At 42.4% G+C, this 25,000-nt stretch overlaps 1 protein-coding gene and 1 long non-coding RNA gene across 3 annotated transcripts in view; one reads left to right on the top strand and one right to left on the bottom strand.

Annotated features, from left to right (window-relative positions):
* The window catches only part of LOC127007627 (QRFP-like peptide receptor), a 98,729-nt gene that overhangs the window by 3,561 nt on the left and 70,168 nt on the right, over positions 1-25,000 (top strand). The gene's annotated exons all lie outside the window — the stretch shown is intronic.
* On the bottom strand, positions 13,968-18,457 carry LOC127007628 (uncharacterized). The gene is made up of 4 exons (XR_007760308.1): positions 18,352-18,457; positions 16,894-17,076; positions 15,774-15,832; positions 13,968-14,772 (listed from the first exon to the last, which is right to left on the bottom strand). It is a non-coding gene; the product is annotated as an uncharacterized LOC127007628 (long non-coding RNA).

Raw genomic sequence — 25,000 nt, 5'->3', positions numbered from 1 at the left:
GATTTGGTCCAGTGTGACGCCACCTTAAGGGAATGTCTGCCTCTCTTCCTCTCTTACCGTCGATAGGTCTCTCTCTCTCTCTCTCTCTCTCTCTCTCTCTCTCTCTCTCTCTCTCTCTCTCTCTCTCTCTCTCTCTCTCTCTCTCTCATTCTTCAATATCCTTTCATCCGAACCAATCACTTCATCAAGCCGAAAATCCGTACTTTTTTCTTCTCGTATTTTCATCTCTCCTTTAACTCCCATCCTCCCTTGTTTATTACTTCACCAATTCTTGTGTGTTTGTTTGTGGAGGGAAAACTTTGAACATGAAGGGACTAGAGGAAACATTTTGCTTACGTGTTCTTTTCTATCTTCCTATGAGCTTATGTTATTATCTATTGTGACCTTTTGATGTTCTCTGTTCGGCATTGTTTTCCATTTTTTCTTTCTCATTTTCTAGTTATGTGACCTGCTCCTCCGTCTTCTTCAGTCTATTGTATTTTTTAAGCAATCTCTTATCGCCTGTTTGTTTGTTTGTTTTCTTTCCTGTGTGTTATATATATTTTTTTTTTCATATCATTTCGTTGTCATTTTTCCGCCTCCTACTCCATCTCCTACGCCTCCCCCAACTCCCTTCTTCGTTTTCTCTTTCCTTTTCCTTTATCGTATTATCACGCTCTATTTCCGCTGACGTTGCAGACGGACGTTAGACTAATTGTTTTCTCTAAGATTAAAGAATTCCTAAGTCTCGGAAGTGACGTATTTTTTTTACGGAGGGTTGCAGCAGCAATAGTAGTAGTAGTAGTAGTAGTAGTAGTAGTAGTAGTAGTAGTAGTGCCTGTAATAGTAACAGCAGTAGTAGTAGTAGCAATAGTAGTAGTAGTAGTAGTAGTAGTAGTAGTAATAGTAATAGTAGTAATAGTAGTAGTAGTAGTAGTAGTGGTGCCTGTAGTAGTAGTATTAGTAGTAGTAGTAGTAGTAGCAGTGGTAGTAGTAATAGTAGTAGTAGTAGTAGTAGTAGTAGCTACGGTTCTTTTGTTGTTGTAATTACAGTATACTACTTATGTAATTAATGTTATCCTTTGGGACAGGGCTGTACGTTCGAGAGAGAGAGAGAGAGAGAGAGAGAAAACGATGACAAACTTCTTTAACACATGTGCTGAAGGAGACAGAACAGAGAGAGAGAGAGAGAGAGAGTAGCTACTTTGGATACATATTTACCATCTCTCTCTCTCTCTCTCTCTCTCTCTCTCTCTCATTAGCCCTATTTGAACGTTTCTTGGTCCACTATTCAGGTGAGACCACGAGTGAAATCGAATTATAAACAAATTAATATCCTTAAGAATTTCATTGAACAGCAAGTAACGAAGCCTAAAGCCCCGTTCACACTGTGCCGACTCTGGGCCACGACTACCCACGACTCTAAGGTACACGAGGTCTTGGGTGTTGATGTGAAAGGGTCGGGCATGTCTTGAAGGAGGTCTTGAGACTGTTGCCGAATGCTGCGCCGACGTCGTGACGGGAGCCTGCAGTCGTGAGGGTTAGCGCAAAAGAGTATTCCATGCTAAAGCCCCGTTCACACTGTGCCGACTATGGGCCAAGACAACCCACGACTCTAGGGTACACGAGGTCTTGGGTGTTGATGTGAAAGGGTCGGGCATGTCTTGAAAGAGGTCTTGAGACTGCTGCGCCGACGTCGTGACGGGAGTCTGGAGTTGTGAGGGGTAGCGCAAAAAAGTATTCCATGCTAAAATTTCACGACAAGAGTCGGCAAGAGTCCGGAACAACCGTCACTTCCGGTTGAGGTCTGAGGGAGGTCTGGGGCAGTCGTGACGACTGTCGTCAACAGTCTTGGCTTGTCTTGAGACAGTCGTGACGATGTCGGGGCCATTTTTTAAATTTTTACAGTCTCTTGTTGGCACAGTCGTCTGTGCCGACTACTTAAGAATGATGAGGGACTGTCGTGACGACAGTCCTCGCCTAATGAAGGACGTTCGTGACGACTGTCGGCTCAGAAATATTGGCTGACACTGCCGCCATCAAGAAATTTATATATTTATTTTGCAATCACAAGCACAACTAGGGTTGCCACCCTGAGGTCAGAAAAATGTGGAATGCAACGTCTCACTCTCCAATACGGAATGGATCCATATTTAAGGGAACGGGTGGCGACCCTAAAATTTCTCGAGCATGCAATGAGTGACAGCCGCAGCACGCTGCTGGTGGAGGCAAGAGGGAGTGGGGAGGGACGCTACGTCGCGTATTTTACACGCATTTTAGGACGAACCTTTGACAAATTTTATGGGCTGGTTTTGTGATTAACCGAAAAATGCGCTCACTACAATTTTAAGATACTGAATTTTATCAGCTTGACCATTCAGATAATAAAATACCGTACGGAACAAATGCCGTTCCGTATTGGTTCAAAACAGAACGATACATTTCATTCTCGAATACAGAGCGATTCCGTATTTTAACGAACGGCAAGGCTGCCGCCAAGACTTTCGCCAAGAGAGTCGCGAAAACCGTCAGGAAGACCGTCGGCCAACTCCTTGGCAACTGTCGGCCAGCTAGTCGGCCAACCAGTTGACAGACAATCTGGAAGACTGTCGTCATTACCGTCAAGACTGTCGGCCAATCGGTCGGCAGATTCGTGGTTGTCATAGACATGGCGCCATTTCAAAAATTGACCGTTGAGACTCGTCTTGAGACTAGTTAGTAGCTTGTCGCAGACATTCTGCCAACTAGTTGGCCGAGTGTCCCAGACAGTCGGCAATCATGCTAGCCGACACCAAGACGCCAAAAAATTCATGGAGCGTGGGAGCCGACTTGTCAAATGCATAAGTCGCTGGGTTGTCGTGGCCCAGAGTCGGCAGTGTGAACGGGGCTTAACTTTGGTAGAGTTTTTGGCTAGTTATGATTAATGTTAACAGCATGATCAGTAGAGTATTAGCCTCGTACCAAGAGTCACGAAGGTTTAGCGACGAAGATCGAAGGGAAGGACGGTGCGTACCTATAGTCACTAGCATTTTTGGAACGAAGGTCTGCGGGAGAGACGAAGGGAAGGCAAGGTCTACCCCGTGTCTTCCCTCAGACCTTCGATGAAAAATATGTTTATTTTCCAAATTTGGCGTGACAAATAGTTGCGGTTCAGTTAAAACAACATGAGAAAATATTTTCCCTAATTGGAAGTCATATGTTATAGTTGCAGCGAATATGTTTGACTTCTTTACAACAACAGCACGCGCCTTCAAAGCACAGAGGTACCAGCCAGGCGGGAACCTTCGTGGCTCACATTCTCCAACGATCTATGTTTTTTCAAATTCTTTCTCATTTCAGTTAAGACATCTGGCTCTGCAAGTGCAAACAAAGGGTATCTTAATAATTTACTGCATGCAAATAACGATTAATAATGGAAAAAAAACATGAAATAATAAATAATAACTGTTGAATGCGATGCTTGGCTATTTCGAATATATTAGGCTACCCATGTTATTTATACATGCAACATCAAAATTCCTTATGTATAGACACTTGCAGAGCCGTATGTCACTTTATATCACTTAATGATATGAAATATGAGTATCTGAAAGGCTATAGATCGTTCGTGCATGATCAAACTATACTGTTTGATATACAAAGTTGTTTCTTCGTGTCCTTGTATGGTATATTATCGATGCAAATCTTCTGTTTGCGGTTCATATACGATGGTTTGAGGATTTTTTGGATACACAAATATTCAAATGATCTTCACGCAATCACAAACTCACAATGCGCAGGTGCCACATCTACGTTCATGAGATGACAGACGGAATGAAACGGACAATATTATGGCTGTAATAGCACCATGGAGGTATTATACCTCCATGAATAGCATTGTGTGTTTGTATGTGTGTGCGTGCATTATATCTGGTAGGTGAAAAGTAGGCTGCAGTGTGCAGTCCCGAGCGACTTGTGGTAAGGATTGAAGGCACGGTCTGAGGCCGTGCCTACATTGTCGAAGGGAAGGTACGCGGCTCGACCTTAACGACTCTTGGTACGGGCCTTAGAGCCGTTGAAATGAAATATAGCCACTTGAAAGACTTCATTGAGCAGGAGCGACATTTTCCTCACCATGCACAGGTCTGGAGAGCTGTGATCTCAAGATGGTGGCACGGAGGCGTAAACACGAGGCAGGTTGAAAAAGAGAAATTTATAAGAAAAATTAAAGTGATGAAACCCAACTTATGAAGACGTATATTGAGTTAGGTGGCTTAGTGTGAAGAAAAAAATACCTTTAAGCGAATAGCAATAGGCCTTTATATTTTTCTTCAGGTGTGTTGGACAAGAACCAGACTGAAAAAATGACTTCAAACACATATGTAGCAATTATTTATTGGTTAGTGTGAAGATACTGAGTCGCAAGAGATCGAGATGAGCGCAATCTTACAGTTACGTCATAAGAGCGAGCGAGGCTGTTTCGATCTGCTAAACATATCATTCAGAAGCTCTTGAGCTGGTGATATCACAAAGAGTAGTGTCAAAGTGCTGGTAATAATAATAATAGTAATAATAATAATAATAATAATAATAATAATAATAATAATAATAATAATAATAATAATAGTATTAATAATAATAATAATAATAATAATAATAATAATAATAATAATAATAATAGGGGTAGGCGGTGGATAAGTGGTTAGCGTGCGGGCCCCCCATTCACCGCGTGATGGACGACGCGGGTTCGAATTCGCCGCTACCACCTGGGATTTTTCAGTCACCGCCGAATGGCTTAAGACTACCCACATGCTGTCCTGAAGACCACCCATCAACCCGGACTCTAGAGGAAACCGTCCAAGTGAATCAAGAACGAGCTCCGGGGGGCAGCATCAGCCAAGAAAAAAATGGCGCCACTATAAAACACTTGCCTGCGCCATGGCAGGCTGGGGCCGACTACCATTTAGGCCCCTCAAGAAAGCCTACCGGCGCCATAGGCTGGCACGTAAAAAAAAAAAATAATAATAATAATAATAATAATAATAATAATAATAATAATAATAATGATAATTATAATAATAATAATAATAATAATAATAATAATAATAATAATAACAATAACAATAATAATAATAATAATAATAATAATAATAATAATAATAATTATTATTATAATAACGTAAGGACCTTTCCGACAAGCTGGGTGTGTTGAAATGAGTTTATTCCCGAATATAGTTTCGCTTACTGCTTCTTCAGTAGATGGTCATCGTTATTATTATTGTTAAGTTAAGGAGGCGGAAGGAAGCACCGGTGCATTAAGGAGTTTATTCTCGACTAGTTTCGCTTACTGCTTCACGTTCAAAAGAAGAAAATGAAGAAGAAGAAGTCGGGAATAAACTCACCTCACGACACCCGTGTTCCCTCCTCCTCCTCCTACGAGTATACATAATAATGATGATAATAATAATAATAATAATAATAATAATAATAATAATAATAATAATAATAATAATAGTATCAATGATAATAATAATAGTAATTATTATATTTATACTTATAATTTCAAGGCTTAAACAGCCACATTTGATGAGACTTTCGTAGAGGTTGTGGGTAATTTCATGGGTTATTTTATGAGCCGAGTAATAGTTTGACAAGGCTTCTGCACCATGAATGTGCAAAACAATCATAAGAATCCGACTAAGCTTTTTTTCTGGCCCTGGGAATCAATTGTTGTGAGAGCCGAAAGTGTCTGAAAATATGTGCTTGATCTCGCGCGAGCTCCGCCGCTGCGTCACAAATACCCACTCAGTTTGGGGAGTCGGTGAGCCCGGGGACTTAGGTTCGAGTCCCACTGATGCACGCTGACAATTTTCAACAATCGCCATTCGGCGGAAAATTACCCACATGCTGCCCAGATCTTCAATCAACCCTAACGTCAGCGACTTTGGGCAAGAGGAGCACCGGAGGACAGCATGCATAAGGCGTCATCTGGTGATATCTGGCGTTCTTCACCTCCGGCTCATTCTTGAGACTGTTTTTCACCTCCACCTCCCACCCGTGATCCGCCAGAGCCCTCTTTTTTGCTCATACGACTAGATGAACCAACACTATTTCTCATTTTGTCACTCATCAAGGACAACACGTGTTAATTTAGTCAATAACGAGATCTACAGTTCATTAGGAACATTTCCCTAGCTGCTTAGCGGTCACTGCATGCGACGAAATTTATTAAAACGTCGTTTTCTCGACAAAATATTGACAAATGGTATCGTTTCACTTTCTTGTCTCAAATGATGACGATGATGTTTTCATACCGGAAAGTTCTTACCTACCCTACAATGATGCTTTAAAATGTTATGTGGTGCAGCAGCAACACAACAGTAACATCGTGAACTCTATATCCACCCCCACCTGGCAGGGTTACTCATATGAAGCTCAGGAAATGGTCATCGCCATAGGCCATAGGCAAGAAAGTGGCCGTACCCTGCTCCGCCGCTTGTTCGGTCTAGGCCCTAGGGTAATTCTTGATCGCCAGATGACGGCTATAGGCCGAGCAAGAGTCATATATCACGGCAGCCACTTTAAATAAAATTCGCCTGCGCTATTAACGGACTGGGGTAGCCCAAGAGACCCCTCAAGAAAGCCTACCGGTGATATAAGCAGCACCTAAAAAAAAATGTTGAATGGCTTTTCACATAAACTGTACTGAGGAAAATCAAGTAATCATTCAGCAAGATTATTAGGTATTTGCATAGAGGAAGGATGATAAGCTGGATGACGTTCCCACTATTTGGTAAATCTCCCCCATGTCGCGCTAACCCCCTCCTTCCTAATTCTTTATTCCCCCCGGCCTGTCTCCTTTCCAATCATTTAGCCTTCCTGTTTCCCAATTCCCTAGCTCTAGTTCTTTTAAACTTTCTTGCTCCCACCCTTCATAGCTCAGACTTCTCAGTTCCCACTATTATCACGCCTCTCTGACTTTATGCGATGTTCATTCTCCATTGCAGTATCAGTGAATTTCACTCCTACAGATATGACCTTCGTTACCGTATTTCTAGCCATGAACCTCAGGTGATATGCCTTCAAGAAACCTTCCGTTTCAGCTCTGGTTATTCTCCTTCCGCTTCTGGCTCCTCTATTCCCATTGCTATCATACCCTGCTGATTTTTTTTTTTTTTTGCAAAATCACCACACCTATCTAGATAGTAACATTTCTCTCCTTTAAAAAATCAACACTCTTTATTTTGCTCACACCATCTTATTACAGCTTCCAGGCCTCTGTCTCTAGTGCGGTATTATCTTTTCATACATCGTCGCATCTTTTTTTTCATTCGACATAGTGTCTCAACAATGACTAATTGCAAATGTAAAATCTAGTGGAACAGATGTAAATGTGCTGAACTGGATAGGGCGTGGTTTTGCTATAGGAAACAAAGAGTTCAAATGTACGGAAAGATATCGTTAAATAGTGCTTCGCTTTAAAGGGCAAGTCTCGTCTTTGGAATCATGGTGGGCCCTGACCTGTCTCTAAAGATTCAGTGTATTTTTTTAAGAACCGCGCAAACTGGGCGTCAAGTTTAGTCTAAGAAGCGTAAGTAACAGAAAATGCTTAGATTAGCTTCAGCCTATATTCGGCACAAGTGAGACCTCATTCTGGTTATGATTTAAAATTCCAACATATTGAAAATTTATGAAGGACATCATTATGTTAGAATATCAACAGAGAAGTATGAAAAGGATGCTTCATGGGTGAGGAAATATATTATACAATGATAGGCCGCAACTGTAGAATTTGTACTCTTAATTAAGGCAAAAGAACTTCATTAAGAAACAATATACCGGGTTTAGTGGTTTGAGAGAAAAAAAAAAAGTTTTTTTTTTAAATCTGCGCGATTTGTGACTCGTATTCCATGGCATACACAGGAAAAAGTAAGCTTCTTCAGGCATATTAACGATTGTTTCAGCAAACATTTGCTTGTCTTAGATTTCTCGTAAGATGTATCATTATTCTGCAATGTTCATATGAATAAGACGTACTTATGCATGACCGAAAAATTTACATAGAAAACGCACCAAGAAAAAAAAATATGGGACTGCTCAATGGAATAAGGCATACATCTTAAAGAAAAAAAGACTAAGAAAGAACATGCAAAAAGAATTATCTAAATATCTTTGAAACTAACAGAACATATGTAATTTAAAGGTCAATAACTTCCATTCTGAGAAAAACGCTATTTTGCGTGAGGGTGTGATCCCGTTGCCTGCAGGTCACCTAGAAGCCTCCTGGGGCGTAGCTCTGCAGGTCTTTCCTCATGGACTGACGTGTATGAGGACATACTGACTCTTCTGTTGTCTTGTCGTGACTGCAAGGAGCTGGCCATCATCTCCGAGGAGTTCCCGAAACCCATCCTCGAGGTGACACATGCCAACAGGTTGTGCGAGACCGGCAGCAGCACCTACGGCCTAACAGCGACACAAACACCCGCTACTGGAGTTGCCGCCGCCCCGACCCTTCCCACGTCACCGCAGCTGAGAGAGTTCAAAGACGTGCTTGTGACCAAGGAGGACCTGCGGACGATGCCACTCAGGATGATGGTGGGTCCACCCATGAAAATCCACCTGAGGGACGACGCGAAGCCCTTCGCCATTCACAACCCTCCCATACTTCCTCTGACTTATCGGGAACCAGCCAAAGCGGAACTGGACTCAATGGTGGCCCAAGGCGTCATCACTCCTGCGGGTGAAGAAGACCCGTCCCCATAGTGCAACCCCCTAGTAGCTGTCGCTAAACCCAACGGCGGTGTGAGGATCACCACGGACTTGTCCAAGTTAAACAGCCAAGTGTCACGCCCCGCACATCCTTCTCCCACGCCCTTCGCAGCGATCCGCAGTGCTGACCCAAAGGCGCGCTTTTACACTACAGTGAACGCCTTGTGTGGCTACTGGCGGATCGAAGTGGCAGAAGAGGATCAGTCACTCACCACTTTCATAACACCATACGGTCGCTTCAGGTATTGCCGTGGACCGATAGGCTTTGCTGCAACAGGAGATGCGTTCTGCCTCCGAGGTGATATAGCACTGCAGGGCGTGACGAACTGTGTGAAACTTGTGGATGAAGTTCTTTTATATGACGAAGACTACCTCACACACCTCTACCGCATCCATGAATTACTCTCCAGGTGCAGAAAACACGGGATTACGCTGAATGCTGAGAAGTTCACCCTCACTACACTTGCAGTGTCCTTCTGTGGATATGTTCTGTCAAACGAGGGTAAAGCAGTGGATCCAGAGAAGGATAAAGCCATAGCGGACTTCACCACACCTGCCAGCCTTACAGACCTTAGATCATTCATGGGTCTGGTCAACCAGTTGGCAGAGTTTTTTCCGGACATCTCGGCCGCTGCACAACTCTTACGCCCTCTCATGAGCCCCAAGCGGACGTTTGTGTGAAGGAGGCCCTATCAAGTCCACCGATCCTAGCAAACTTCGATCCAGCCCTTCCCACCATCTTGAAGACAGATGCGTCTCGACTCCATGGCATTGGTTACGCCTTACTGCAAGATCATGGTGCCCAACAGCTGCGACTCGTTCAGTATGGCTCCTGATTTATCACAGACACTGAGTCATGTTATGCCACATTTGGGTTAGAGCTTTTTTTTTTACGTCGCTGCCTATTGCGCCGGTAGGCATCTTCCTAATGGGGCCTGATGGTCGGCCCAAGGCTTCTTCCCCGGTGGGGCCTGATGGTCGGCCCAGCCCGTTCTGGCGCAGGCGAGTGTTTATTGTGGCGCCATCTTCCATTGGCTCATGCTGCCCCCCGGAACTCGTTATTGATTCGCTTGGACGGCTTCCTCTAGAGTCCGGGTTGATGGGTGGTCTTCAGGACTGCATGTGGGTAGTTTTAAGCCACTCGGCGGTGACTGAAAAATCCGAGGTGGTAGCGTGCGGATTCGAACCCGCTTCGTCCATCACGCGGTGAATGTGGGCCCAGTACGCTACCAGTTCAGCCACCGCCTACGTCAAAGTGCAAGTTTTGCCTTACGGCACTGCAACACTTCGAGCTTGTCACTGACCACCGCCCACTCATCCCAATCCTGAAGCACTACACGCTTGACGAGATCGAAAACCCCAGACTGCAACGCCTCAAGAATAAACTCTCGGCATTCCAGTTCTCAGTAACATGGCGGGCAGGACAGCAGCTCTGCATCCCAGACGCTCTGTCCCGTTACCCTGTCAGCCACCCAAGCCAAGAGGACGACTTGCTGAACTGCGAAACAAGCAAGTATATAAGGAACGTCGTCACAATCCAGGCAGTTTAGTCACTCGGAGATTACCCAGACCCAGCATCTGACAAGGTCATGGAAGACTTTCAGAAAGCCTCCCGCAACTACCCATCAGACTGCTGGAGTACGTGAGGAACGGATTTCCACGCAACCGATACGACATCCACAACACGCTTCTCCCGTACTGGAAGATGAGGGACGAGCTCTACAGTGATGGAGACCTCGTGCTGTATTGGGCACGCGTCATCGTACCCGCTGCTCTTTTTTTTACAACAAAAGAGTCGGCACAAGGGCATCAAAAAGTGTAAAAAAAAATAAGGCCTGCTACTTGCCGCTCCCACAACAGAAGATAGTTTAGAGTGGCCAAACGAGAGGTCAATTTCGGGTGGAGAGGTGTCCTGATACACTCTTCTTGAAAGAGGCCAAGTCATAGGCAGGAGGAAATACAGACGAAAGAAGGCTGTTCCAGAGCTTACCAGTGTAAGGGATGAAGGAGTGAAGATGCTGGTTAACTCTTGCATAAGGAGTTTGGACAGTCTAGGGATGAGCTAGAGTGGACAGTCGAGTGCAGCGGGGCCGCGGGAGGGGGGGAGAGGCATGCAGTTAGCAAGATCAGAAGAGCAGTCAGCTTGAATATATCGATAGAAAATAGAAAGAGAAGCAACATGGCGGCGGAATTTAAGAGGCAGAAGACTATCAGTAAGAGGAGGAGAGCTGATGAGACGAAGAGCCTTAGACTCCACTCTGTCCAGGTGAGCTGTGTGAGTGGAGCCCCCACACACGTGAGATGCATACTCCATACGTTCCATACGCTACGGCGCACAGTCTTATCACACCTCCACGATAGTCATCGCGGGGCAGAGGCAACCAAGAGACGTGCGAGGCAAACATTATTATGGCCCGGCATTAACACTGATGTCACCAACACCATTCGATCGTGGGAACCGTATCAGGTGCTACAGCCCAGCCAGCAGCAGGAACCACTTCTCAACGATGACACCCGTACTGGGCCCTTCGAATCAGTGTCGGCGGATTTCTTCTCTGTGGCGGGGAAATCTTTCCTCGTCATCGCTGACCGTCTCTCGGGCTGTCCTGTCGTCATCCCATGTGGGCGCGACACAGCGTCTGCTGCCACCACACGCCAGTTTTGCTGCTACTTCTGCGACATATACGGCTGAAAACCGATGGAGGACCCCAGTTCACGAATCGGGAGTTTACAGCATTCCTTGACCGTTGGGTAGTTCGGCACGTGGCCACTTCACCGCTTTACCCGCAGTCCAGTGGTCATGCGGAGGCAGCGGTGGAGTCTGTGAAGCTCCTTATCATGGAAGTGGCTCCGTCCAGCAACTTCAACTGCGAAGTTTGACCGCGGCCTCCTCGAGCTCTGGACTACTCCGAACCACACCGGGGGCTCCCTAGCACAGGTTCTATATGGGCACCCACTCCGCTGCTGCATTCCTGCTCACCCTGAGTCTTTCAAGAAGAAGTGGCAGGGCAGTACGGAGGAGTGTGACCGTCGGGCCGCCAAATGAGCTCAAGATGTCGAGCCGCGCTACAACCAGCATGCCCGCCCCCTGCCCAAGCTGCTGATTAACGAGCCCGTCCGTGTCCAAGACCCAGTATCACTTCGCTGGGACAAGGTGGGTACCGTTATGGGCATCGGAGGAGCGCGCAACTACCTCGTCAAGTTCCCCAGTGGTCGGGTATGGTGGAGGAACCGCCGCTTCCTCCGCCCGACGCACTTCGATGCTGACGACACCTCGACACCTGACAAGCCTTGTGACCCCTCCAGTGACCCAGCCCCTCGCCGATCCGAGCGGATTCGTCAACGTCAACAGCAGCAGTCCGCTCAAAACCTTGCTATGAGCGTATAGGGGGAGGGAGGTGTGGGATATGCTATATGGCCACAGAATTGTAAACTGGCAACTCGTTGTAGCCCGCGGGCGTCACCCGTGAGTGGGTCGTGACCAAAGAGACTATACACGAAGAGATAGTGGTATGTAGTAATTCCTCGGGCGTGCGGAAGTAGCGCCATCTATTGCAGCCCACCAAAAACGTCACTTTTCAGGGGTAGCTTAACTATTTTTGAAGTACCTGCCACAGCACCCTATCCAGCCTTCACTTATTTTTTTTCATTGTAAAATGATTTACTAATGGGGTAAAGGAAAATATATTTGTTCTTATGTTTTATTAGGTATTATCTACACTATATCAATTTTTTTTTTTAGGAAAAATATGATGTATATATATATATATATATATATATATATATATATATATATATATATATATATATATATATATATATATATATATATATATATATATATATATATATATATATATATATATATATATATATATATATATATATATATATATATATATATATATAGTAACCCGGATGTCACACTGGTCCTGTGTCCCAGGGTAATGGGTTCCCTATCACCACAGGCTCATGGGCTAAAGTTACAGAGATGAGCACCGAGGCCACGCGCTGCTACAGCGTATGCTCCCAACCGTACCTTTACCTTTTGCAAAATGCTCTTAGCTGAGTAAAAATATCATACTAACTGTACAAGTGCCAGATAATGGCAAGCATTGCATACTGCTTGACAGGGCAGAGAACAAAAGCTTCTAAGCATTACAACTGAAATAAACAATGGGAGACACTCAAAGCTTGTTAACTGAACATGACCCAATTTATAACAGGCAAAACCAACAATGGTGCGTTATATACAATGAAAACTGTATAAAAATATTGCAAGGCACATCAATATAAGAGCAAAGCATCATAAAACATGCTGAAATACATGATGGAGGACATTAAGAAGGTAACACATGAGTTGTCTTAAATGGAATGCAATAACTTGGTGGTCCTGGGAGACAGGCGAGCCTGGAGGTGAAAATGGAATGTAGGACACGGTATGATCTCACAAGCTCTGACCTTGGTGTCAGGGTCATGAAGATATTAAGCTCAGCAGGCACAACTATGCAGCGGAGGCACATATGATAAAAGCAAATGAGACAAAATAAGGCAACTCATAGTGTAAGAAAATAGCAGGAAAGTTATGCTGCAGTATGTGACACACCAAATTACAGGGCAGAGAGTGATATGTATTTCATAGGCTACATCAGTAAACATGTAGCATTTATTGCAGGAAGCACACATTAAAGTTGGATGTAATAAAATATATGTTTTTAGCACACATTAAAGTTGGATGTAATAAAATATATGTTTTTAGCACACATTAAAGTTGGATGTAATAAAATCATTTGATATGGAACTCCTTGAACTGGCCAACCAAACAAACCACTCTCTGTCCCCGCCCCCCCCTTTCAAAAAAAGCATTATTTTTCACAAGGTTTATGAGGCATTAGTCAAGAATATCAACTGCCATTACATTTTGTAAATCATACCTATGTGATTATGTATATCATATAAAGCAGAAAAAAATTTGCAAGCTGTAATACAAACAAGATTACTCCTGGAAGCCACATTAATGATGCCAGACACGTGATGATAGACACTTAGTGTGATGAAATTACATGCTGTATTTCACATTATGAAGCCAAGCCAAGTGTCACTGTAGGACATATTAGGTAAGGCAGACACCAAAAGCTTGTTACCTGAACAAGATTAAATATAACAGGCAAAATCCACAATAAAATATTGCATACTGTTGGTTAGGTGAGAGAACAAATGCTTCCAAGCATTACACCTAAAATAAACAATGGTAGATATTCAAAGCTTGTGAGCTGAACAAGATCTGATTTATAACAGGCAAAACCAACAATGGTGCATTACATGCGATATCTGGCAGGGGATTCCTTGCATTACAATTGGAAAGTGGCAGACACCTAAAGCTTTTTAACTGAACAAGATCTGATTTATAACAGGCAAAACCAACAATGGTGCATTACGTGTGATATCTAGCAGGGAAGATAAATGATTCCTTGCATTACAACTGGAAAGTGGCAGACACCCAAAGCTTGTTAATTGAACAAGATCTGATTTATAACAAGCAAGCCCAACAATGGTGCATTACTTGCAATATTTGGCAAAGTATGTGGAAAAAAATTCTTGGCGTAACAAGAGTAATACTAAATAATGGCAAATCCCACAAAGTTTCTCTTCTTTTGACAAAGCCTGTGCTCTTTGCTGCAGGGCTGTCAGAGTCTGTTTGCTCCAGCCAACATTTACTGAAATACCCCTGAGTCATGAGTAAAGTGTTGAAACTGAAGACAAGTGAAATACTGTGCTCAGAAATCTATTAGCATTTGGACTTTGAAAGTATAAGGCCAGAGCAAACCTCCTCTCTTGTAACCCATATCTCCTACTAGGCTTAGATCTTGGCATCTTGCAGCATGTTGAACCTGACCTCAGAAAAAATCCATCCCTATTGGATCTAAAAAATTGCTGGCTCTGGGCAAAAACTGCCCAGGATTTGTAACAGCCTGGGCTTTGAGCTGCCTTGCCTCCCGGTGCAGACGACAGACTGTTGTGTGCAGCAATTTTCACTTTTCATGTCTGAAAATACATGAAAAAATATTTAATCACAATTCTAAATAATAAAATATGTGCATGTAATTGCATTATTTTCAGTGCTATAAGGACAGTGAATCTAAGCATTGACATTATGTCTGCACGCCAGCATCGATGGAAGGCTTCACTTAGATTGCCTGACAAGAGTAATATTTTCAGGAGAGATGGGGGAGAGGATACAACTGGAGACTCTTGACAGATATAATGTCAAGATCTACAAGCACCCATTTACCATATATATCTTTGATGTTCAGTCCATACTAAAACATTTGTCAATGTGTTGCCACACTAAAAATCTAAAAATTCCCTGTTTCTGCAATGTTAGTCATACCTAAGCCCTGCTAAACCATCCAAGTGAATCAAGGATGAGTTCTGGGCGGCAGCATGAGCCAATACTAAATGGCACCACTATAAAAAAAAATAAGCCTGCATCATGACAGGCCTGGGCCGACCGCCAGGCGCCTGAAGAAAACCTACCGGCGCTATAGGCAGGTGAGGAGAAAAAAAAAAGGGATCACATCAGAAGAATGGACAAAGGTTTGTTAGTGGCACTTCAAGGTTATGCTACCTCTTCAAAGATTGGCCAGTCATGGTTTAAAGTGGAACAGGATAAACAAGAAACAGGTAGATATCTGTGGACACTACTGTTACTATCAAATGCCAGCCTATAGCAAAATTTGAACCTATGCTATCAAAAACATAAGACCCATATGCTGATCACTCGACTAATCGTAACGGTACTACAGCCATAGAAACATAATAAAGAGTTTAAATATATCATTCAAAATTTCAACCTTTTTACATACTTTTTTTTTTGAGATATGAAGCCTACTGGTGTAACAGATGAATATTGAACTCAATTTGTATGCAGAGATGTGAGGTATGTTATTAAGCTGTAATGTTTCCAACACATTAGTTGTGATTAAAGCAACACGGAATAGTAACTAAAGAGGATAAATTATCACTGAGAACAAGAGGTTCCTTACTATATTGTGGTGAGCTTGATGGCCAAGTCGAGTTTCCTCCAACCCCATCAAGTTCACACCTGTTGAGAGGCAATTTTTTAATCAAAGTGAAAAATGGATGCAAATGGTCACTAAAATTAGTTATTATACTTGGTGTCACAAATTTGGGCAAAGAATTTAGGGAAGGACTCCTGGACTTGGCGTCACTGATGAGGTAAATGATCTCGTGCACTCATTGGGCTATAATATATACATTGTTATGATGTGTATTATTGTCTTGTTTCTATATATTACCTACTGATAATGGAAATACATGTCAGGATTAATCATCAAATACAAGGAAAAAAGAATCATGTATGGAAATTGTGAACTTTTAAGTTCATGTAACAAACAAAGTTTATTATACGTACACAAAAAGGTTGGATACTTCAGATGTAAAAGATTTTTGGATATAACATCACCCCCTTCCTCCATATTGGTTCTTTAAAGCAAGGGTTGACTACAGCTGATTATTATTTGCAGCAGGTTACACGACACTTTTTTTAGTGCAAACCATCTGGAAATCAATGATCATTATAAGGAATACTTCTCATGAGTAGCTACTAAAACTTGACAACCTAGAAGGATGCACCATCAGACTGTAAAGGATAGATATATTATAAGACATAGCTACATTGGTGGATCCAAGGGGGCCCCAATGTTCCTAGTGATACAGGAAAACTAGCTCAAAAGCGCTGGCTAAAACAATGCTTTGGCACAAAGTCCAGGCCGTTATACCCATTGATTTAGGTCACTTCACCAGTTTTTCAAGACCAGGACTGCCGAGAATGGCTAATCGGTAATGCTAATGCTCCTTCCACCCGCAAAAAGTCTGACGTCCTCCCAAAAACTCATTTCCTGGATCTGCACCCAAGGACATACCGTAACATGGTTCAGTGATCATGGACAAAAAAAAAATGTTAAGACAATCAATATCCAATCATTTCAGGATACATAAATCAGCATCCATATGAAGGAATTCTACAACTTAAAAGTGATGTTGAGCAGGGCATGTGTTAAGTGACTTGCACAGTCTATTTTGTGAAGTCATAATTAGATTAATAACACAACAATCAACAAACACTAGATGAAGTATTCATACCAAAATCAGTACATGGAGCTGGTGCACTGCAATGGGAAGCACATTCCTGCAGCTCACCAAGAGGGTTGAATGATGCCATGTACTTCAGGGGGGGTGGCTAAATGTCTTCACCCTTGGCCTCTTTCTTGGCCTCTCCCCCTTCAGCTGCCACATTCTCTTGGATGATATCGGACGTGTTCGGATCTGTTGGGATGTAGTTGTGTTAGATGTGGAATAACAAACGACAGTGGAACATGGAAGGAAAGAGTATGTCCACACGGTAAAATACAGAGATGAGGATTGCACTGCATTAGTTGAGTGATTACAAGATGTAAATTGAAATTCTTTGGATACTGAAAGGATGTACGGGGACAACTGGGTGAGAAGGGAGAGAGATGCAGATTTTTGTTATATAGCTAGATACACCAATGAAGACTTAGGACATACACATTCAGAAAGACCACAATTTAGGCTGCTAGACAGAAAAACACTAGATGTCAAAGTGCCAGGACATTGAAGGAAGTAATAATAAGAAAAGCAATAATAATTAATGAGTATAAATATATTTCTGATATTTTTGTTTATCTTAATGCTAGTATTGGAATTTTCAAACACTAAGAATATAGTAAATAAATAATGATAAATTAATTAAAATAAACACATTAATTGTACTAATACTACCACTAACAATATTAACAGCACTGCATCTAATAGACTGAGCAATAAACTGAGTCTGATATGTAACCATAATTAAACTGTCTCTGTCTGAGTGTTATGTGAAGCTTGCTCCATGCACCATGATAGGAATGGCATAGATGCATGCAGGTTGCTGAGATGCTTACAGTCACCAGCCACTTGTAGATATGGCACCAAAATGTGTTGGAAGCATTGGCGGCCAACTTCCATTTATTTAACTATCATTTTCTTTAAACAAAGGAGACAGCTCAAGAGCAACAAAGCGTACTAGAAAAAAAAGCCCCACTACTCGCCACTCCCAAACAAAAGTAGAGTCTTGATACACTCTTCTTGAAGGTCAGATTATAGGCAGGAGGAAATGCGGACAATGGAAGGCTGTTCCAGAGTTTATCAGTGTAAGGGATGAAAGAGTGATGCTGGTTAACTTTTGCATATGTTTGGCAAGATAGAACATGCAGTAATTGACTTAAATTAGAAAAGTATAGATTTAGGAGGGAAATGGGCAGGCATTGGTTTAGTAATAGGGTGGTGGGGGAATGGAATAGACTCAGCAATCACATAGTGAGTGCAGGGACGATAGCTTGTTTTAAGAGTAGACTGGATAGCTACGTGGACGAGGCTGACAGGTGGTAATAGGGAGGAATCTGGAGCTGCCGTGTGTAGGCCATTCGGCCTCTTGCCGCGGGAGGAGGGGAGGCATGCAGTTAGCAAGTTCAGAACAACTGTCAGCGTGAAAATGATTAGAATTTCCACATTATCATTATTTATATATATATCACTTACCCCCGGCTGGCATCCTTCCGTAATAAATGTAGCTTCACACCAGGCTGTGTCCTCTTTATCACCACAAAGGGACATGATTTGAGGCTCCGGCTGGTAAACGTGGCGGTGTTATGATTTTTGAACGAGGCAGCGTTGCAATCAGAAAGATATTGCTGCGAATAGCGTTATAATAAACAGTATAAGTTAGACCGAGATAATTATATTCACCCACTCTTTCCCCCTACAAACCAATGACTCAATGTATATATATCATCATTACTGATGGGAGTCAGCGTGCGTGCTAAAACAATGAGTTTGGAAGAAAAAACATGATCACATAGTTTTAAAGAACGGCAGTAGGGCTACAATTCCTTGGTTCATTCCAGTATATATACAGAAAGGTTAAACACATAAAACACATCTAACCACACATGCAGAGAAAATAATATAATTGCGGTATAATAATATAACAATAATAGCATTACTCATGACATGCAGTCAGGCTATATCTACCTAGTAAATATATACAGTATATATAGTTCCTACTGTTCATTTTAATATTTATCTACCTTTTTTTTTATTTAAAATGGGAAATAACCAGACTGAAGAAAAAAAGTAGCAACATTTGCTGCTTGATCCCATGTAGCAACACTGCTGATTGGTTCTGGGGGTTGGGGGTGGGTCTGAAGGGGGGGAGGCGCCTGGATGTAAACAAAGCTGCTCCTGCGCCATCTGTTGCAACCGACATACACCAACGTCCAACACCCGCCCACGGTCTCCCATAGAGGCCCCCTCTCCTGTTCTATAGTCTCCTTGGTCGTGACCCGCCCCAGTTAGCCGGTAACCTTCACAAAGAGAGCACGCTAGCCGCTCTCGACCTGTAACTGTACTCTTTCGGCCTCAACCAGAATCTAGAGACCACCTGGTGTTTCCCTGTGATTCTTAGGACCTGTAGTGAGACTTTGGAACCCTACACATCACAGCACACCACCCACATATATATATATATATATATATATATATATATATATATATATATATATATATATATATATATATATAGATATAGATATAGATAGATAGATATAGGCGATGGCTGAGTGGTTAGTGTGCCGGTGTGGTGTCGTCAGACATACCGTATCGTGACATCCCATCCTGAACTTCGCATCGCGGAACCCAATCTTTAGTATCACAGAGTAACTAAGTGAAGCATCTAAGTGTAAAAAAGTGCCAAGGAGGACCTACAAAGCGATGCAAGGCGGAACAGGTTACAAGAAGAAGAGTGATTGTTTATATCCTATAGTCTATCGATTTTAACTTGAGCCCTTGGGCGCGACTCAGTCGTTGTCTTTCCCTCTAATCCCAAGCCATTCATAACACCATGCAGTCGTATTATGAATATATACATGTTCCATAAATCGATAACGTACAGACTAACAGTGAGACAGATCGCCATGCGCAGGTCATCGCTAGATCTGTAAAGAATGGAGGTTTCCCCGGCCCAAGCCACAGGGCTCAAGTAAGAGTCGATAGACTATAGTTACATACATACATACGTCATCATTTTCTTTTATAATAAGTAGAGATCAGAAACTGTTGCCATTGAGACCATTTTCGTTTTTTTTTTTTTTAGATGATACTTTTAAAAATATGCGATGGAAACACTAAAATATGTAATTTTTCTCATGACTTTATTTCACTTAAAAATGCATGAAAACAAAATACAAATCAATATTTACCAAATCTTTTATCTTTGGGAGGTCAAGGGTAGATTTCCCCAGATATATTGGTATTTCAGGACACCATAGTTATAATACCTAAATTATCACACCTCCATCATCTGCAGCGAAGTACATAATTATACAAGGTAATAAAAAACTAAGAGAAAACTACTTAAAAACAAATAAATAGAAAGTGTAAAGGAATACATCATTTTCTGTATTAACTATTGATTCTCTGAGTTTTCAGATTTTCTTCCGTAAGACGTTGTCTTCTGTCAGTCAGCACGTTTTTGTAGATTGAGAAAAGCTTATCTCTACTTCCACGTTGAGCGAATTTCAAATTTGCTATATCTCCTGGCCCCAGTCCCTCAGGAAGTGTTACATCGCTCCAATAAATTTTTATAATGCCGCTGATGCAATATACAGATTTCCGTTACTCCTGGCATCACTCACCTATATCTTTTAACTTCTACTTGAATAATTAGTTGACGTGAAATAGACTACTGAAATACCACCGCTGTCATGATGTTTTCAACAGGGATCTGGTAAAAAAAATCGTGTTTAGGACATTTTATATAAATATCCAGCAGAAACCGCGATTTAGCTTTTTTTTTCTTCAAAAATTACTTTTATGTGAAAAAAATATTTTCATGTACTTTAAATATTTTTTCCGATCTCTAATAATAATATAAATAAACTTGGGTGGAACAGATCCCGACAAGTATTCAACAAAAGACACGGTACCGTGTCGAAATTCATGTATGCATTCAGGATGGGATGTCTCACGATACCCGGATGGCTGACGACACCACACCGGTCCAGCATTCGCCGCGTCCTGGATGTTGTGGGTTCGAAACTGCCGCCACCACCTGGGATTTTTCAGTCACCGCCTAGTGGCCTAATACTAGCCACATGCTGTCCTGAAGACCACATATCAAACCGGTCTAGAGGAACTGTCAAAGAAAAATCAAGAATGAGCTCTTCGGGGCAGCATGAGGCAAGAATAAATGGCACCACTGTAAACTCTTGCCTGCGCTATGAAGGGCTTGGGTCAACCACAAGGCCCCCAAAGAAAAAGACGTCAAAAAAAAAAATATATATATATATATATATATATATATATATATAGATAGATAGATAGATAGATAGATAGATAGATAGATAGAGATATATATAGATATATATAGATATATATATATATAAGCAAAATCCCAGAAGCATCGCCTCATCGGCGGGTCCAGAGGATGTACAGGAGCGATAGGACAGGATACAGAAATAAGGTTATGATCGGAGGAGCCCAACGGAGAGAACAGTTTGACAGAGTAAGCAGAAGGATTAGAGGTAAGGAAGAGGTCTGGGCCAACATTCTGGACCTCTTCCCTTCAGCTCGGTGGGACGACCTGAGGATGTACTTTTCCGATTTCCCGTGGAATGATTACTGCTTCCAGGAGAGAGACCCCTCTGTGTGTGCTCAGCGCATCACAGAGGCCTTCAGGACAGCATGTGTGTAGTCTTAGGCCACTCGGAGGTGACCGAAAAATTCCACCTTGTGGCGGCAGGCGGGACGCGAACCCACGTCCCCTCCTGGACGCGGCGCCCGCGCTCTAACCACTCAGTCACCGCCTCACCAGAACATCCTTCAGAGTTGGGCGAGATATGATTGTGATTACATCAAACTTCTGTCACTGCTGCTGTTAGTGGGAGGAGAGGTGTCCTGATACCCTTCTCTTGAAAGAGTTCAAGTCGTAGGCAGGATGAAATACAGATGAAGGAAGATTGTTCCAGAGTTTACCAGCGTGAGGGATGAAAGAGTGAAGATGCTGGTTAACTCTAGCATAAGGGGTTTGGACAGTATAGGGATGAGCATGAGTAGAAAGACGTGTGCAGCGGGGCCGCGGGAGGGGGGCAGGCTTGCAGTTAGCAAATTCAGAAGAGCAGTCAGCGTGGAAATATCGATAGAAGATAGAAAGAGAGGCAACATCGCGACGGAATTTAAGAGGTAGAAGACTATCAGTAGGAGAAGGAGAGCTGATGAGACGAAGAGCCTTAGACTCCACTCTGTCCAGAAAAGCTGTGTGAGTGGAACCCCCCCACACGTGAGATGCATACTCCATACGAGGGCGGACAAGGCCCCTGTATATGGATAGCAACTGCGCGGGGGAGAAGAACCGGCGGAGACGATACAGAACGCCCAACTTCGAGGAAGCTGATTTTGCGAGAGAGGAGATGTGAAGTTTCCAGTTGAGATTTTGAGTAGAGGATAGACCGAGGATGCTTAGTGTTGAAGATGGTGATAGCTGAGTGTTGTCGAAGAAAAGGGGATAGGTGTTTGGAAGATTGTGTGGAGTTGATAGGTGGAGAAATTGAGTTTTTGAGGCATTGAAGGACACAAGGTTCCTTCTGCCCCAATCGGAAATGATAGCAAGGTCTGAGGTTAAGCGTTCTGCACCCTCCAGTCTGGAGTCGTGTAATTCCTGTTGAGAGGGTCTTCTATTGAAAAAAGGTGAATAATGCAGAGTGGAGTCGTCGGCGTACGAGTGGACAGGACAGTTTGTTATGGAAAGAAGATCATTGATGAATAAGAGGAAGAGAGTGGGTGATAGGACAGAGCCCTGTGGAACACCACTGTTGATAGGTTTTGGGGAAGAACAGTGACCGTCTACCACCGCAGAGACAGAACGGCCGGAAAGGAAACTGGAGATAAGGGAACAGAGAGAGAGATAGAATCCGAAAGAGGGCAGTTTAGAAAGCACAGACTTGTGTCAAACTCTATCGAAGGCTTTCGATATGTCTAGCGCAACAGAGAAAGTTTCACCGAAACGGCTAAGAGAGGATGACCAAGAGTCAGTTAAGAGAGCAAGAAGATCGCCAGTAGAACGCCCCTTGCGGAACACATACTGGCGATCAGATTGAAGGTTAGAAGTGGAAAGGTGCTTTTGAATCTTCCGGTTAAGGATTGATTCAAAAGCTTTAGATAGACAGGAAAGTAAAGCTATAGGGCGGTAATTTGAGGGTTTGGAACGGTCACCCTTCTTAGGCACAGGCTATACAAAGGCATACTTCCAGCAGGAAGGAAAGGTAGATGTTGATAGGCAGAGACGAAAGAGTTTGACCAGGCAGGGTGTCAGCACGGAAACACAGTTTTTAAGGACAATAGGAGGCACTCCATCAGGTCCATAAGCCTTCTGAAAGTTGAGGCCAGAGAGGGGATAGAAAACATCATTTGGAAGAATCTTAATAACAGGCATTAAGGAGTCAGAGGGGGGATGAGTAGGAGGAATATGCCCAGAGTCGTCCAAGGTGGAGTTCTTACAGAAAGTTTGAGCGAAGAGTTCAGCCTTAGAGACAGATGAGACGGCAGTGCTGCCGTCAGGGTTAAGGAGAGGAGGGAAAGAGGAAGAAGTGAAATTGGAGGAGATATTTTTGGCTAGATGCGAGAAGTCACGGGAAGAATTAGAAGAAGCAAGGTGTTGAAATTTTCTATTTATAAAAGAAGTTTTGGTAAGTCGGAGAATAGATTTGGCACGATTCCGGGCTGAAATGTATAGATCAAAGTTAGTGTGAGTTCGGAGAATGTATATAAATATATATATATATATATATATATATATATATATATATATATATATATATATATATATATATATATATATATATATATATAGATATAGATATAGATAGATAGATAGATAGATAGATAGATAGATAGATAGATAGATTTATATAAATACATACATATATGTATACATATACATGTGTGTGTGTGTGTGTGTGTGTGTGTGTGTGTGTGTGTGTGTGTGTGTGTGTGTGTGTGTGTGTGTGTTGTGTTTGTGTGTGTGTGTGTGTGTGTGTGTGTGTGTGTGTTTATACGGCTAAATAGTTATGTCAATGAGCATCTCTTTGAGAATGTGAGGCACATGGCAATATTGTTTTCATTGATATTATTGTATTCCTTCCTTCTGCCCTTCATTTGTTCGTTCATTCATTCATTCATTTATTTATTCCTCTCTTCTTTCCACCATTTCTTTCTTCCATTTTTCTCTACATCCTTCCCTCTTTCCTTCCCTCCTCCCCTCCCCTCCCTCCATTCCACATTTCTCTTTTCCTGGAATCCCTTTTTCATCCTTTCTCCCTCTTCCTCTATGTCGTTTTTATTTGCATTCCTTGTGTTCTTTCTTTTTCTTTCTCCCCTCTCTCTTTTTTTTTTTCATTTACCAGGTATATGTTTGTATTTTCTGCTGTTCTTCCTTTTTCATGCTTCCTTCTGTTTCCTGAATCCTTTATATCTTCTCTCTTCTTTATTTTATTTCTTCTACTATTCCTTCTTTACTATATTTCTTCCTTGTCTTCCTTCTTACCTTCTTATTCAGTTTATTATTTTTTCCTTTTCACTTTTCTTAATTATTCTTTCATTCTTTCCTTAGTTTCTTCCTTCATTCATTCATTGATTTCCTACTTTCTTTCAATCCTTCACTCTTCCCTCATTTCCTTCTTCCTTCCTTCATCTTTTAGATCATTCCCATTTTCCCTTTTTTCCGCCTTTCTTCCTTCTCAACACGATTCCCTGCTTCCCTTTGCTCCTTCTATTCTGCCTTCCTTTACTTTACAATCTTCTTTCCTTCTCTTTTTCCTTTCCTCTTTTTTCTTCTTTACAGCATTTCCTCATTTCTTTCCTCCTTCCTTCTTTCTTTCTTTCTTTCCTTGAGTCCTTCGTTCCTTCTTCTCAACGTATACTGCATTGCCTTTTATATCTTTTCCGCTGTTCGTAATATGTTTATGTCTCCGTCTTTGTCTCGCTTTGTCTTTCACATACGCATAGCTTCCTCGTCCATTTAACCTCCACTCTCCTTTCCTCCTTTTCATTACTCCATTTACCAGCCACACTTCCTCCCTCTCTTGATTGCTTATTATCCTGATAACCGTTCTCCTTCCTACAAACGAGTCCCGCT

Source organism: Eriocheir sinensis, chromosome 36, assembly GCF_024679095.1.
Source record: "Eriocheir sinensis breed Jianghai 21 chromosome 36, ASM2467909v1, whole genome shotgun sequence".
Taxonomy (NCBI): domain Eukaryota; kingdom Metazoa; phylum Arthropoda; class Malacostraca; order Decapoda; family Varunidae; genus Eriocheir; species Eriocheir sinensis.
Note: the sequence above shows the minus strand (reverse complement) of the source record. Positions and strands in the feature narration are given on the sequence as shown.